Consider the following 17,522-nt stretch of genomic DNA (forward strand, 5'->3'; position numbering starts at 1 on the left):
GCTGTGTTGGGGGCTGAATTGGCGTTAACCACATAATCAAAAAGGGTTTTCAGAGAAATCTAAAAACAGACACTATTTTCCTTTACCTCACTCCAGCATATAATATGTGGCACACAGATCTACTTGTTAAAATATCAGGAGTCCTCCCACCAAGGGTTACTGCCACTTTGAGACAGATGATTCAGGGTGCGTATGGGTGAGAAAACAAAGTGCTTGGGAAAAAAAGATGAACAGGTTGCCTCAGGGTTCTAGCCCCAAGTGTGTTCAATCTATACATCCATGACCTGCCACCAACCCAGTCACAGAATTTAATCTATGCTGATGACATCTGCTGTGGGCTCCAGGCTCCAACTTTCTCTGAGCTGGAGAAGAGCCTGAGTGCTGATGCTGCAAAGCTGTCTGACTACTGCAAGACGTGGCACCTTCAGTCTAGCACCAGCAAAACAGTCTCTAGCACATTCCACCTCCACCTGCTAAGAGGGAACTAAACATCATAAAATGCCCAGAGGCTGAAGCATACCCGAGTTTACGTAAATGTGACTCTCACCGAACTCTGACATACAAAAGCCACTTGAGCGAGATAGCACCAATGGTAAAGAACACTCAACAACCTTCTCAGCAAACTGGCAGGTTCTTCATGGGGAACCGATATTCCAGCCCTAAGAACCTCAGCCCTTCCCATTTCATACTCAGTAGCACAGTACTGTGCACCAGTATGGAGTTGGTTGACACACACCAGATTTGTTGATGTGCAGCTCAACTCAACAATATGCATCATCACAGGAACTCTCTGACCAACTCATCTTCATTTCTGAGCCACTTGGCTCCTCCTTACATCAGCAGAAAGATTGCAGCTGGCAAGATTGCCCTTGTTCAATAACCATTTTAACCAAGTGCATGTCTTTCATCACAACACACACTATGGTTAAGGCTGCCATGCCAAGATGGGACAGCAGAGTCCCTGTGGTGGGAAGACTGGTGCTCCACACCAACCACCAATCAGTTCCTCAACACAGACCCTACTGCTCACCCACTCGACTTCAACCTGCCACATCATCCGTGGGCCCTCCTTAACTGATTCTGATACAAGAGGCTTTTTCAGACTAACACGGCTACCCCTCTGATACATATTTTAAGAGTTCAGGATTGCATAGCTGCTCAAGAAGAAAGTTTGCAGTAATTTCCCCTCTTCTGTGCTCAAACTTAGCCAGTGCCCTAACACCACTTCTAGCCATCCTGCTCTTATGAGGTTTCAGCCAATGAATGCAACTATCCCCAAGGACTTATAAAGTGCCCTCTGGAAAGGCAGCCCATGTGCTGTGGAAAGATGGGAGTCTGCAAGTCTGAATTTACTTTAGATTGTACATCCACCCATGGTTATGTTTTAACTTTAACATTACAACCCCAATAAAATTATAATTTGAGAATATGTAATGATTTTATCAGTGATTTGAAACTTTATTCACGTGCACATGACTGAAAATGCTGTTTGCAAATACATTTCACTTTTGCCTGATTCAATTAGTATATTTGGTGCTGATTGTAGATAACTGTGGGAAATTACATTTAGACCAGGACAATGTAATTAAAAAACAAGAAGGACATATAAACATTATTCATGTATGTAGCTTCAGAAACCTTATTTAGTTCATACTGTATGCAGGATGCTTCTCCTTTGTACATATTTCACATACTATTGTTTCTCGCTTAACCTGTGCACATCAAGGTTATTCTAAGATTAAGTTCAGTGCAGGACTGCGGGAGATCATGTGACTAATATCAGTGCGAGTTAAACTTGTGCTGCTGAAAAGTGCAATGGGAAACAATGTTTCTTCTCTCCTTTCTATTTCTATCAACTCCTAACAGGTTATGTAGATGCATGCTGGAAAAATATAAGAGAGCTCAATACTGGGTTTAGTTTTAAATTATACATCAATTACATCTAAGTCATGGGAAAAAAAGCTAAGATTAGAGTGCAATTTAAAGGGATTAGTAAATCAGTGTCATGTCTCTGAAAGCTGCAGTTTGAATGAAGGACAAGAAACCTAGTTTTTTTACTATTGAAATGCCAAAAGAGGAAAATGACAGAGAATACAGTTTGTTGATATAAAAGGCAACCAGAAATGGAGGAATTCCAGTGACATTATGATCACCACGGGATACATGATCAGCCCCACAGTATGTGTAGTGCAGCCAGTGAGACATAGGTCTCACGTGAAGGACACCTCACCTTCAGGGGTGACCATACATGGTTTATGCAGTTGCTTAGCCCACCCAATTCAAAAGCAAAGTCACTGTAATGAGGCGGTGTGGCTCCCCTCCTCCACGGGGAGGGTTGAGCCCCGTCCATCTTCCCCCAGGGCGGAACTTCCAGGCGGAAGCCCCGCCCCTCAAAGGGTCAGACGGCGACCCGGAAGAATAAAAGCCGGCCCGGCCTCAGTTGCAGCTCAGCTGCCGGCCAGAAGCAGACGTGCGGCTGACCCTCGTCACTGGGAGGCTGCGGAGCCCGGGACAGGTATCAGGCCTGCTGGAGCCGACCCCAGCAACCATGCAACGAGCTGCTGGAACTACAAAGCTGCCCAGCCCCAACTATGGCCTGGAGGAACCTTCGACCAGACCTGGCCCAGCTACCCGGTGTGCGCCCGGATCTACCTAGCCCGGACTGGGAGAGCCCATGAGGGTGGATGACGCTGCGGACAGGTAGGAGGCGAAGGGGAATGGAAAGTAGCCCGGGGCGGCTGACTACAGTCAAGCTGCAGAAGGCCCGAGCCGATGACCGTGTGTGTGTCAGGATCCCCACTGATCGCTTGTCAGTGTGTTTCGGTCAGGATCCCCACTGATGCCACTAGCGGCGACAGCCGCACTAGGGCCCTGGCTGGAACGCAGAGGAGTGGTGGCCGCGTCCCCCGGTGGCAGAATCCCCTTGCCTCAACCTAACGAGGCCAGTGTGACTCTGTCACTGCTCTGCCCTGCCCCAAAAGGGCCAGAGCGCATTTGTACTGTGTTTGGTGCCCCGTCCGAACCAAGGGCCTGGCCCCGATTGACTAACTGTTGATTTGGTGTCCGCCTGCAGCAAAGGCTAGACCCCGATTGACTTTGCGGTGCCTCAGTCCGCGCCACCGGGACCGAACGCGCGGACGGTGGCCCCGGACCCGAAGGACAGAACCCGGAGAGGACAGAACGAGGCTGGTGTGGCTCCCCTCCTCCACGGGGAGGGTTGAGCCCTGGCACCCCTCGTCACAGTCACACACTTCATTTCATTCAGGTGCTGAGGGGTGGTATTGGGGATGCATTGAGCATGGGCAGTGTATCTCTTAAATTCCTCGTAGGGGACCTTCTAGACTGTCAGGTAGACTGAATGACAGACCCATTGCTGCTCAAACAGAGAACGCCTAGACAACAGTACAAAACCAGAAGTTATATGGTTATCTCCTACCAGAGTCCAGGGCCTATCATTCTAAACAGCTCCTTTCCTGTGGAGACCAGTGAGGAAACACAGCCACCCAGCAACTTCTAATCCCACCCTTCCATCAGAGTACTTCCAGAAATTACTCAGCTAGCCAGAGAGTAGATCATTTTCACATTGAAACCCCATACAAAAAATAATACTCTCACGTTATTGAACTCCTATCGCCAACTGATATTATTTCATCAACATGATACAGATTTTAGTTTATCTCTAATCAGTTGCAATGACAGGTGTGATAAACTCAGGACAGACAGCTGCAAGTGGGGGGTAGAAATCAGTCTCAGAGGGTTAAAAAGCCCTCCCCCTTATTAACTGAGGGTGGGTAATTACAGGTCAATCAGGTTCAGCTAAGAAGGGGTTACCAGCATATCATTAGAATCAGCTGAGAGAGAGCTATCTGAGGTTGATTAGGATCAGCTGATTACAACTAAGAGCTGCCTGAGACCTTTTTAAAACCTCCCCTGTGGGGAAGAAGGAAAGGGAGGGTGAGGTGATGGTTGCTGCCGTACCACCACCACGAGGTTAGGAGCAGCAAGATAGTGAGCCTTTCCAGGAGGGGAGGCTGCATTCCTGCCCATAAGGGAGAAACCTAAGCTAAAAAGACTGATGGAGAGAAGGAATGGACTTTCCCTGTGCTACCAAGAGGGACTGTTTTACCCAAGCCTATCTTGCCAGGGTTAAAAGGAGCAGAGGCTGGGGAGACTGAGAAGGTGCCTTGCCACACAGGTTATTGTAATAAAGTAAGCAGAAGTGATAATTTATGTAAGAAACAGTATATGGGTCCAATATTTCAAATTGTTGAGTGCTTTCTACACTAACTACAATGTGAGCTGAGGGTACTGAACTTCCCAGGATCAGGATTGATAATTCCAAACAGAAGTTTGACTGAATGGTTTGTCAAAAGAATGCTAATGTGCAATTTTTCTGTTTTTTATAGTTGCACTTTTGTCACTATAATTAAAGATAAATAATAATTAGCACTTATATAGCACCTAGAAGCTGTAGGATGGCTTTATTTGAATGTTTTCCAGTGTTCCACATTAAAAAATGTCAGATATACCAAGTGTGTTATGAATAATTCATGTATTAAAATTTCTGCTTCACAGTGACTATAAAAAGGTTGTGACTTTCTTATAATATTATAAACAGATGTCACAGACATAAACACTCAATTTGTATAAAAAATGTCAGATATCAGACAACATAATACTAATAGGTAATGACTGAGTTCTAGATATGTCATTTAGAATCATGATTTAGCAGATTGTGTCACAGCATGCGAGTTGTGAAGCCTATAGTGTTTTGTTACCTATTATCCTTCAGTAGGCAAATAATAATGCCCTGCCTAACACTAGGCTACTATTAGATCTGCTGGATTAACAATAATAAAATCAAACAAGGCTCTCAGTCAAAATGATGTTGAAACATAAAGCCTTTAGATGTTGTCTGATGCAGGAAATGTTGAAATAAATATTTATTAAATATTATCAACATTGTTTCATCAGTATTTTATTTCACTGATATGTGATTTAAGGATTCATTCCTGAATTCCTTCAGTGCAGGCAAACCTCTGCACCTGCACAGAGTTAATTACAGCATTAAGCCTGTAGTAAAAGTGTTAGACTGAATCAGAGGTTGTTATATATAATGCCACCTGCTTTATTGTTTTAAATAAAAGATGCATACAAAAACTATGTTGAAAGAATATGAAGTTTGCAAAGTCAAAAATTCAGAAGTTAGGATGTGTCAGAATTACGGTTGCCCATGCAAAATACAGGCTATATCAGGAAGTCAAGACCTGTAGGGCCTAGAGTGTGCTCAGTGAAAACAGTCAGTAAGAGCATGGAGCGTACTCAGTATAGATGATAGCTCAGTGACATTATCCTTGCTCAGTGCAAATGGAATGTTCAGAGATTTTAGCAGTCCCTAGAAAGCTCCACTGAAAATATGCAACTGCTGATTATCAGAGGCTTATAACTTGATCAAGTCTGGGTAGATACTCATAGGGCCCAAGAGATACTTTTTAGTTGTCCTTATCGCTATTCTGTTGCCAAATATCAAGGTCCTGGCTCCAAACCCTGGAGGTGCTAGATTTCTTCAAAGAAAAGCTTGGAATTATTTTTTAACTTTAGCAAAACTGTCCATTTACCCCCCCCCCAACCTCATTTTTAAAAATAGTTGAGCTGTATCTGCTGAAACTTTCCCCAAAAAATCAGCATGAGACAGAGACAACGTATGAAAAATTTGAACCCAAGCAGTTAAAATTTCTCAATGTTATGAAACACTTAAACAGGAGTTTAGAATGGAACATTTTAGAAAATTGACAAAATACAAAGTGACCTTTCCCCCTCCTCTCAGCTCATTGTCCTTTCCTCCTCTCCTTCCTAGTCAGATACAGAAGTTTCTCATCCTCTAATCCATCCACTTGCCTCAGTGACCCCATCCCATCCCCTGATCTCCCACTCTTATCCCATTCTTTACCTTTCTCCTTAATCTCTCGCTCTCATATGTTTTATCCCATCCCAATACAAACATGCTTTAGTCTACCCCATTTTTTTTAAAAAAACAACGTACTCTTAACTCCACTTGCCTATCTAACTACTGCTCCATCTCCCTTTCATCTCTGTACTCACTGAATGTACTGTCTGCAATCACCATCTGGAGTTCCTCTACTTCAGTTTCAAAACCCTCTCCAGTCTGGCTTCTGCCCCTTGCATTCCTCTGAAACTTCCTCTCATCAAAGTCTCCAATGAGCTCTTCCTAGCAAGCGCTCTGAACCTGTACTCCAGCCTCATCCTCCTTGACCTGTTGGCTTCCTTTGACACTGTCGAACACACTCTTCTTCTTGAAATCTTGTCCTCACTTGGCTTCCATGACTCTGACCCCTCCTGGTTCTCCTCTTACTTCTCTAATTGCTCCTTCAGCATGTCCTTCAGAGGATCCCCCTCATCCCCAGTACAGGCCTCTGTCCTTGGTCCCCTTCTTTTCTTCCTCTACCCAGAGATAAGATGTAATCTCATCCACAAACACACATTCAACTACCATCTCTATGAGGATGATTCACAGATCTCTCTCTCTACTCCAGATCTGTCTCCTTCTGTCCAAACTCAAATCTTAGCCTGTCTCTCTATCTCCTCGTGGGTGCCTGGTTGTCAGCTCAAGCGCAACATGGCTAAAATAGAGCTTTTGCTCTCTCCCATCAATACTCTGCACTACCTCCTTTCTTGATTGATCACTGTGGACAATACTGCCATCCTAACTATCACGTTGGCCTGTAACGGATCATCTTTGATTTGGACCTCTCTTTAGGCCTTGTCTACACTGCAGAGTTTTGTCAATGCAAGTTATGGCAATGTACAGTCACTGCTGTAATTAAACTGCTGTTGCATGTCCATACTATGTTCCTTTTGTCAGTGGAGCACATCCACAAAAGCAGCTCTTTCCTAGATACAGAGAGAAGTGTGTGTAGCTATCCACTGTGCAACAGGCTACAGGGTCCTTTGGGAAGGTTTTGCAATGCCTTATAGGGTAGGTGCAACGTCACAGGATGAAGGTTTCTCAATCCCATCATTCTATGGTCATCCTACTAGACTGCTAGCTACATTTCAGCTGCCTTGGTAACCTGCAACCCAGCCATCTATGTGAGAAAGCATGGAGCTCCATGTGGGGAACTATTTGGCTGAGGGATGCCTTGAAGGAGCATATTAACACTGAGCCACAGTAATGTGTATTGCTGTGGTGTGTTGAGCCTGGCATAGTTTGCTTGCACTGTGCTATGAACCTAGTAATGATTGCTGTGTGTGTGTCTGAAAAGTAACATTTTAAATCACTTTTGAAAGTAGCACTCTGTGATATGACCAAACTGACATTGCTGAATACTAACACAAGAAGCTCAGAGAATTGCGTAAAAGTGAGACAGAGCATGTGCTGGGGGAGAGTGAGTGTATCTGCACATTGTCTCTTTAAGTTCAGACAGCAGATGGAAGCAACCAATCCTGAGGCAGAAGCTGGTGTCCCCCTGTCCCTTCATCCCAGCATAGTGGAGACAGCAAGGGGTATAGCGAGGGGAGGGGGATACCCCAATATCAGTCCCCACCTCCCTCAATGGCTCTGCACAGCACAAGTCTCTTCCACCCAGCCCTAGCAGCAGCCTGTCCTCCCTGCCTGCCACTGTGATCCTAGTGCTGTGGAGAGAAGGACTCCATCTTAATGTTTTGATTCCATGATTTCCTCCAAGTTCTCCCACAGCCTCCTCTCCTCACAGACCAAGGAAATCCACCCTCTCCCTTCTAGTCCAGGCAGGAGTGCGTTTTTCTGCTGGGAGCTGGCATGCCCAGCTGAGCATGCCATGTGAGTTTTCTGCACTGAACAATTTCAAAACGTCCTGGGACTTTGAAAGATGCATGCCTGTGTAGCTGGATGCAGGGCAGCAGAGTTCAAAACAGTGAGCAGAGCGTAATGAACGTAGTGTCTACACGGACTCTTTGTTGATCTAACTTTGCCACAAAAAGCTCTATGGCTGTCATCGAGGTGGTTTTATTTTGTGGGCAAAGCAGGAGAGTTTTGTCAGAGGGAGGAGCATTGTGGTGGAGCAAAACCTCCACTGTTTTGTCAACAAAAGCTGCCTTTTGCAGACAAAACTGTGTAGTGCAGACAAGGCCTTAGCTCTTCACATTCAGGCTATGTCTATGTCTTGCAGATTCTTTCTGCACAGCATCTCTAAAACATGGCCTTCCCTATGCAGCCACAAAGCTAAAACTCTTGTCCAAGCTCTCATCACCTCAATTACTGCAACATTTTTTCCTCTAGTCATGACAAATACAATACTGCCCCTTTCACATCCATTCAGCATGCTCCTGCAAAGATCACTTTTCTAGTCCATCATGTTACCTGTCTCTTTGCACCTCACCAATGGCACCCCTCTTCTCTATCATATCAAATATGAACAACTTATCTTCACTTTCAAGGCCCTTCACGATCTATCCCACACACCTATCATCTCTCATTTGGGATTGAAAAATCAACACCTGCCTCTGATTGGCTCATGACGTCAGTGTCCAACACACACTTATTAAATTTTCAAACAACCACCTTCGTGCTTTTTCCCATGCTAACCTTTGCATCTCATTATTTTCCTTCAAAACTCTCTTAAAAACTCTACTTTGCTGTGAGGCCTACAGAAAAGTTGACAATGATTAGACTGCTGGTGTCGTTAGACCACTGCCTCTCACGTGAACTAGCACTGTTCCAATGTTTCCTTGTACTCCCCAATCTGTCTGTATCTGTTTATCTCTTTAATTATTTGTAGATTGTACGTTCTTTGGTGCAGGGACTGTCTTTTTGTTCTGTGTGTACAGTACATAGCACAATGGGATCCTAGTCCATGACTGACATGCCTAAGTGCTACAATAATTATCATTAATAATAACAGTTAAAATGTGTCAATGTTATAAGCAACTTAAACAGTACTGTATAATGTAACGTGTTTGGTAGGCTACCAAACAGCTCTACCTATAATTTTATCTTTACATTTTTTGAAAGAAATTTATCTTTTTTTCCAGTCTATACACCCAGTCACTTGAGCAGGTGAATAATATTACTCCCATGAGTTGTCCCATTAAAAGTAAATAGGAGTAGTTACATGAATACTGTTGTAGGAGCAGCAGTGATCTGTATGCTATGTATAACCTGAATACTCAAAAGGTCTGTTACACTTCCCTCCCCCACACTTTTGTCTCCTCTCCCTCTTTGAATACCTGTGAAGTGGCTTCCTCCCTCCTGGAATGCTTGTGGGATGAATGGGCTGCTTGAACAGCTGGAAAATCAGAAGAGCTTCCAGGTAGACAAGATATTTGGGACTCTGATTAGACAGCGAACACATACCCAATGCATGAACATTGCATGGACACTGCCTAAGGTGGAGTGTGACCATAAGGAGCAGGTCCTTAAAAGGAGAAGGGGCCATGTGCTCTAGAGTGCACTCACAAGATTGTACCTCCTGTAAAGGCTCTTCGCCCAGACCGCCTGGCCAGTGAGTGGTTCGCTGCTTTGCATTCCATCATGTCTTGGGAGGACTTCGTCCATCGTTGCATTGTGGGACACTTACCTTGAAGAACCCTGACATTTCCAGTGCCATGCCTGTCCTGTGAGTGTGACCCCCCTCCCCTTCTTTTGAGCTTAGCTATCGTATAATAAATCATCTGCTTTCTGCCAAACTCTGGTGGGTCGTTAGTCCTCCCTAAGCTTACTAGCTGGCCCAATTTTGGGTAACAAATACATGAGCATGTGAGTAAATTGTATCTTCCAGATCAGGCCCTCTTTTTGTATATTAGCAAAGTCCAATAATTCAGTAATAATTAAATCACATTTGACTCTAAATTTAGATAGTTGCTGTACATGCGTGTTATTTAAAACAAAGACAATGCAGTTGTTTCTATTATTTCTCAATATTCCAATAGAAAGTTTAAAAATAAATGTCCTTCAGCATTTACAAATTGCAACTCAGATATTGCTGTGTTGTGCAGAAATTGATATTGACTAGCAACTGGCTATACACAAAAAGTGAAACTAGTCTACTTTAATTGTTCAACCTAATATAGCTCCAAAAAATAAATACATTCAGCTGAAGAGTAAATTAAACATTTAAAATTATTTCTGTTTTAATAAACTAAGATGTAATTAGTTACAGAGACATTTGTTTTTTTAAATTTAAAAATATAATTTTTAGCCTACATTGTCCCTCTGCTTTTTGTGTGTGTTTTTATTAATTATTTTACAGTACCCATTAATGTGCTTGGGTCCTCACAGAAGGCAAGTCCCTACCATGAAGGGCTTACAGTCTACATTGCAGTCGATGGGACTCTGAGTGGGAGTAAGGGTCCAAGCTACTAGATCTCACTGCAGATCAAGGTTTAGGTGGTAGACCTGACAAACAAGTGAGAATATAATATACTCCAGGAAGATGCAAGGGCAAGGACAAAAATGGGTTATGGAAACAAGGCCTGGGTCTTGCAACTGACTCTGCCTGGAATCAACTTTTGGATTGGGATCTAAGACTGTACAACAACTCAATTTAGGTATACACTAGTCTTGATAGTTCAAAATATGCCTTTTTTCTGTACATACTTGATTTCTTGAATATGTACTATACATTTTATGTGGCCTGCTTTGTTTTCACCTTTCATTCTATAACTTTTACTTCTGTAGCTATCTTGACTTTGTTTCTCCCTCTAAAACTCTTCACTTTGTAAGTTCAATAATTTATTTTTATAATCTATCTAAATATTATATGGTTTTGAATAGTTCATCAGAAATGTAAACTTTTTGTAAGTAAAAACAAAATGTTATTTTCATGTACTTTTGTATAATGAAACAAAGCAAATGAAATATGGTTTCCTAGGAAAATGTCAGACCTAAATAAAGAAACATAGAAACAATGTACCTCTGGGGAATATAAGAATGTGATAGAGCTGATCATATTTGCCAGAATGTTGAGCACAAACTCATCAGGTTGATTAAGTCTGTCAAAACAGCGGATGGTTAAGTCCTATGACAGAAAAATATGACACATTGATATGTCTAGATAGTATATTTTTACATGGTCAAAACCATTATTGCTGTGAAAATACCCTCCAAAAACAACCAAACTCATTGCTGTACTAATTTTTGTGGGACAGAACTTTAATGTCAGATATGTTGCATTTGCATGCTGCCATGTTTTATTTTTATTATATCATATATATGATGATATTTTTGCACATGCAACCCTGCTAGTAGGTTTTTGACATATATGGTAACCAATAAAATGAATCTAAGATGGGGGTGTAAAGGGAGTTTTTAGCACACCAGTAAAGTGCCTGAAACCACTATGGATTATTGCTAAAAGCAACCAAGGCAGCAGGCCGTAAAGTGGCCATGTAGTGAGCTCAGCTTGACCAAGGCAGGAGGGGAGAGAGTTTTGGGTGCCACAGAAAGGTCAGCTTGACCCCGCGTCTTTCCTGATAAGAATTGTATTGACGTTTTTGATACATGCATTTTAGAAGAGCAGGATATGCCCCAGGAATGTCTATTGGGGCCTCAAGGCTGAAAACTCTGGAAAAATCCACACTTGGTTAATCAATAATCAGAAGGAACATCTTGCTTGACCGTTGAAACTGCTAGCTTAAGAAGTTTTCTTTAAGGGACATGTCATTGTGTTACTAATGTATAAAATAAGGGGGAAGAGTTGGAGGGGGGCACTCTTTGGGACTGAGCTTTCCCTCTGGATGCATCTTGCGTTCCCCACTGGAAGACAGGCAGCCTCTGTGCCACTCGAAAGCCACACTCAGCTTTGGTAATTATCAAGGGGTGGGGGTGTTTTACTAACCTGTTGCGGATATGTGTAAGTGCTTGAGACTAAGGCCATGTTTAGACTACGCGCCGTATCAGCGCGTTAAAATCGATTGCTCGGGGATCAATATATCGCGTCTAATCTAGATGGGATATATCAATCCCTGAGCGCGCTTATATCAATTCCGGAACTCCACCAACCCCAATGGAGTTCCGGAATCGACATGGCGAGCCGCGGACATCGATCCCACGCGGTGAAGACGGGTGAGTAAATCGATTTTAGATATTCGACTTCAGCTACGTTATTCACATAGCTGAAATTGTGTATCTAAAATCGATTTTACCCCGTAGTGTAGACCAGCCCTAAGTAAAGCTTAGCTTTAAGTGAAAGCATTCTTGTGTTGTCCTATTTTTGCCAGCCATCTATCGGTTGGACAGCCGTGTCTCCCCTGATTTATTTCCTGACACCACCTTGCATAGAGTAAAAGATAAACAGCTTTGGGTTGAAAGAACCCTGGGTAACAGGGGTAGGGAAAGAATGAGAGGGTTGGGGCAGGAGCTGGGATAGGGGTGCAATACAGGCATTGTTTCTAACCAGCTCCATGGAGAATCTGCTGAAATGTCATGAGGCTGCATTAACTTTTGCGCAGAGCCCTTTTCATGCTGTGGAATCATGTTTTGGGGGGAATTCCAGAGGCAACAGAATGGGGAAAATGAGGTGGGAAACCCCTAGAAGTCAGAGGCGGTGCTGGGAGGGGCCCCAAAACCAGTCCAGAGGCACTGGGATTCTTCACAGATGAGATGGCCCTGGTCTCCTGCACGTCCTCTGAGATTCATGTGGTTTGTGGATATTGAAGAGCTACAAATTCTGGGAATTGAAACCAATCCCTCTCCCATATGGAGTGATATGGAGAAAATTCTGCAAGGAGAACCCTGCAGATTTCTTGAGGGCCGCCTCCTGTGGATTTTTCCACATCTATCCAACAGTTTCATCTGCTTTTATATGTAGTTACTCCCTTTCTTGGGCTAAAAGCATTAGTTAGAAATGCCTTTCTGTGATATAGGTTCCGCCTTTGAGGATATGTCTCATAGAATTTTCTCCTTGTGTGATGGGGGCAAGGCCGAGCCTCGGTCAAGAAGGAAGAAACTGTAAACTCAGCAGTTCCCAATTATAAATCAAATTTTCTCATTTCTTGAGTTTCTAGTAGCTGAACAGACAAATGGCCTTCCCCAGCTGCGAACTCACTTTGTAGATTCCTGGGATGGTCTTTTATGCTCACTGTTAAAAGGCTCACTGATTCTGACAACTTGAAAATTTCAGGACATCTAGTCTTGCTTCAGAATTTTGGAAATATAAAAGATCCTTCAGGATTCCTACACTCCAGGAAAGCCTATATCAGCTTGATAAAGGTAGAGTAGCTTGAAATACCTGGATCTCTTATAACTAAGTGCTGTTTACTGTATATTTTTCATCTCTGTACTACAAACAAGGTAAGGTGCATTGGTTCATTTAAAGTATTGAGGTTGTTATGGGATAAATAAAAGTAAAACCTAGACAAGCAGTATTCTGTTCACTGGAGAAATAAGGGCATAAACCGCAAAAGTAAAAAATTGACTTTTATGCAAAGTCCAATACAAGGCTTTCCATGGAAAAAGTCAAAAAAAAATACCCAAGGAAGAGCTCTGTATAGCTCAAAAGATTGTCTCTTTCACCAACAGAACTTGGTCCAATAATAAAAAGATACTATCTTGCCCACTTTGTCTCTAAAAAAAGATGTCAACATTTTGAAACTGGCTTATTACTTCCTGACACCAACATATAAACACTGAAAAGTATGGAAACTAGGATAATTTTTTGAGGGCCATAACATCAGATTCTTCGGTGACAGAATAATTATTTATTACCACTGACTGATTTCTATTTTCTAGATATTTAGGAATCACTCTAAAATGGTCTCAGACACACCAGGAATCTCTATTAAACTACAGCAGTGGTGGACAAACTGCAACTTGCAGGCCACACATGGCCTATCAGGGTAATCCGCTGGCAGGCCACGAGACAGTTTGTTTACATTGACCATCTGCAGGCACAGCCACCTGCAGCTCCAGTGGCCGTGGTTCACCATTCCCGGCCAATGGGAAATAGGGGAAGTGGCATGGGCCACAAGGATGTGCTGGCTGCTGCTTCCTGCAGCTCCCATTGGCCAGAAACAGCGAACTGTGGGCACTGGGCGCTGCGGGTGGCTGTGTCTGCGGACGGTCAATGTAAACAAACTGTCTCACAGCCTGCCAGAGGATTACCGTGACAAGCCACGTGTGGCCCACAGGCTACAGTTTGCCACCACTGCCCTACAGCAATAGTAATTTATATCAAAAGCTGCCAAAAAATCCACCATCATCAAAATGGTCAACTTCCTCTGCCTAGTCTAACAATGGGATCATTCTTGACCCTAACGAGTTTCATCGTAGCATCAAAGAAAGGTCAAAACCAAAACCAAGAACTTTTCCCATCTCTTATGTATATTGTGTTCACCTTCAAGACAATTATAAAATAGTCACAGTCACAGTTCTCGAGTAAACTGTGTCTTAAACCCTTTTAGTCCCTCTCAAGTGCATCTGCTCTTAGACTGAATCTTTTACACCAAAGACCTGTGACCACCTCTAAGCCCTTCACTCCAGGGTCCTGTGAGCAGCAAGATGGTTAAAATGAATTAAAAAATAGCTTATTCAAAATAAATTATGTAGTCACTGACCCAAAGGTACAAAGCATGCATAGCAAAAATTTAAATCAAAAAAGGACTATGTGCATATTTCCAATTATCTAATCCTTAATCTTTCCTAGCAATCTTTTATACATTTCGGACAGCTTGGTTGTCTACACCTCTGAATTGTGAGAAGCTGACTGACTGCTGCAGTTTCTGTCTCTGACTGTCTCTCTGTCTCTTGCTCTCTGTTTCCTTGACAGTCTGTCAGCTCTTGCTGACACTCCGTGGGTAGCCTCTGGCCATTCACTCAACCCTCACTCATTCTGAGGCCCAAACATGGACGGTGGGTGAACCCCCCATTCGGGGAGGTTACTCCTCTGCCCCGCCTCCTCCCACCTGAGGGCCCGTGTCATAAACAGATAGCTAAGGGTTAATGTCTCTTTCCCCTGTAAAGGGTTAACAAACAGTGACCTGCAACAACTGACAAGAGGACCAATTAGAGGACAAGATACTTTCAAATCTGGGTGGAGGGAAGCTTGGGTGTGTGTTCTTTGTCTGTTGTTCTCTCTAGGCTCTAAGAGTGACCACACATACCTACAGGCTCTTTAATCTTCTGTTCCAACTTTGTAAGTACAAAGGTAGAAAGACAGTTTAGTTTTTTTAATTGTTTTTCTGTATTTGCAGCTGTGTATCTGGCTGGTAGAGTTTTTATGTGTATTTGGCTAAAAGTATTTTAAATTGTATTTCTGTTGGAGGAAGCTTTTTTTCCAGTGTCTATAAGCTGAAAGACCCTGTAATATTTACCATCTAGACTACAGAGATAACTTTTACTTTTTTTCTTTCTTTTTATCAAAAGTTTTGCTCTTTAAGACCTGTTCGATTTTTTCCCTAGTTGAGGCTCAAGGGAATTGAGTCTGTACTCACCAGGGAATTGGTGGGGAGAAGGGAAGGATAAATTTCCTCTTTGTGTTAGATTCACGGAGCTTGAATCTGTATTGCCTCTGGGTGAGGGGAAGAAGGGAAGGGGAAGGAGGAATCCCTTTGTTTAGATTCTCGGAGTTTGAATCTGTCTCTCCTAGTGTACCCAGGGCGGGAAAGATCTGGGAGGAAGAAAGGAGGGGGAAGGGAAATGGTTTATTCCCCTTTGTTGTGAGACTCAAGGAATCTGGGTCTTGGGGGTCCCCAGGGAAGGTTTTGGGGAGACCAGAGTTTATCAGACACTCAGAGTTCTGATTGGTGGCAGCGTATCAGATCTAAGCTGGTAATTAAGCTTAGAGGATTTCATGCTAGTAGCTCATTTTTGGACTGTAAGGTTCAAATTGAGGAAAGTATACTACGACAGCCCGCCCCTACCATGCCCCCTGTCACCAACAGGAGTCAGAGTATCCTTGAGACCCTCACCATAGCCCAAGCCCCGCCCCCCACCAGGCTCTAGGCTACCATTGGTTGCTGATGGCCTGTGCTGCCCTAGGCCACCAGCCAACTTGAGCCGAGCCCCCACTGGCTTTGGGGGAGAGGCAGAGTGAGGGTAAGGCCTTAGGGTGGAGCATGGGTGGGGCCACTGCCTGGGTTTGGGAAGGCTTAGCCTCCCCTGGCCTATTATACTTGCTGTCCATGGGTCCAAGGACCTTTACTGTTTAATATCCTCCTTTTAATCCTAGGCTTAGCCTTGGGAAGAGTAATCCATTCTTAGCATGGCTGGAGCCAGGTAGCAGGTATTCCCCAATAAACAGCTTTTCCATTATTTCCTCAAGGACTCGTGTGTGTGTCATTATGTCAGCTTTCCTGCTTGGTTCCTTTAGCAACCCCTTTTGATCTAACTCAATAACTAGCGACCCATCAAAATCAAAAACACAGAGGCATGCACCACATTAATGAAAAATAATTCAGTTATTTCCCAGTTTGTCACAGTCACATTTAAAGTGTTTCTACTGGCTTGATTTGATTTGAGTAAGATTTCCTCTAAATAGAATGGGTAATACTGGTAGGAGCAATAAAGATTTTCAAACTGGTAGAAATAGTCCCTTTTCTTTAAAACCAGCACTTTGACTTGAAAATGTAAAGCATGGATTAATTTATACCAGATGTTATACATAAAATAATACCAGACAAATAAAATAACATATTCTTTGAGTACTAATTATGGAAGACCATCACTGTCTTCAATAGCTACATATAAGTGTATGTGTGGGGGGCCGATTCTTCCTAGCACTTGCTTAGGGCCAGGTCTTCAAAGTTATTTATGTGTCTACCTCCCGCTGAAATCAATGGGAATTAGGTGCCTAAATATCTTTGAGGCTCTGAGCCTTAGTCATTTAGACAAAACCTTCTCTAAGTGTATGACTTCACTGGGGCTCGACAAGAACTATGCAATTCATGGATCACAAACTCCAGTCATTAGACAGCTGAAAGTAAAACCCATACCATCTGAAGGGAAGAACAAAACTTCCCTAATTTCAGTCATCCATCTTCTACCTGTTCACTTTATCCTAGTCAATATTTAAAGGTTCCAGAGACCATTTTTTTTCAGAGCAATACATAAAACACTAATCTTCACAATGGAGCTCAGTTGTTTCTTCCTGTATTTCACAGTTCACTTTATTTTTTCTATATATATTTCTTCCAAATTCTTTTAGTTTATGCAGCAATTGATTTCACAACTGATTGTTGCACTTGTCCTTGGCAAGTTATCAAAGACAGCTGATACCTAAGGCTGGCTTTATTATTCTCAGAGACTGAGGGAGCCAACTGTGTGACTCATAGTTTCCTCTAATATTCTCTGTAAGATATATATTCCTTTTAACATCTCTTTAAAAACCCCCAAATTAGAATAAGCTGAAATTAAAAGTAGTGCAGGCTGAAACATACATGTTTTAAATAACTGAAAATACATTTTGAGTGCAAAATATTTTGCTTCAGAGTGGCCTTCCACAGACCTGTCAGAGCAAAGAGATATCTTCCATTTCCTCATGTATTACACAATTACTGTAGAGAATACAGTAGTCCAATATTTTCAGTAG

Source organism: Chelonoidis abingdonii, chromosome 3 (assembly GCF_003597395.2).
Source record: "Chelonoidis abingdonii isolate Lonesome George chromosome 3, CheloAbing_2.0, whole genome shotgun sequence".
Classification (NCBI taxonomy): domain Eukaryota; kingdom Metazoa; phylum Chordata; order Testudines; family Testudinidae; genus Chelonoidis; species Chelonoidis abingdonii.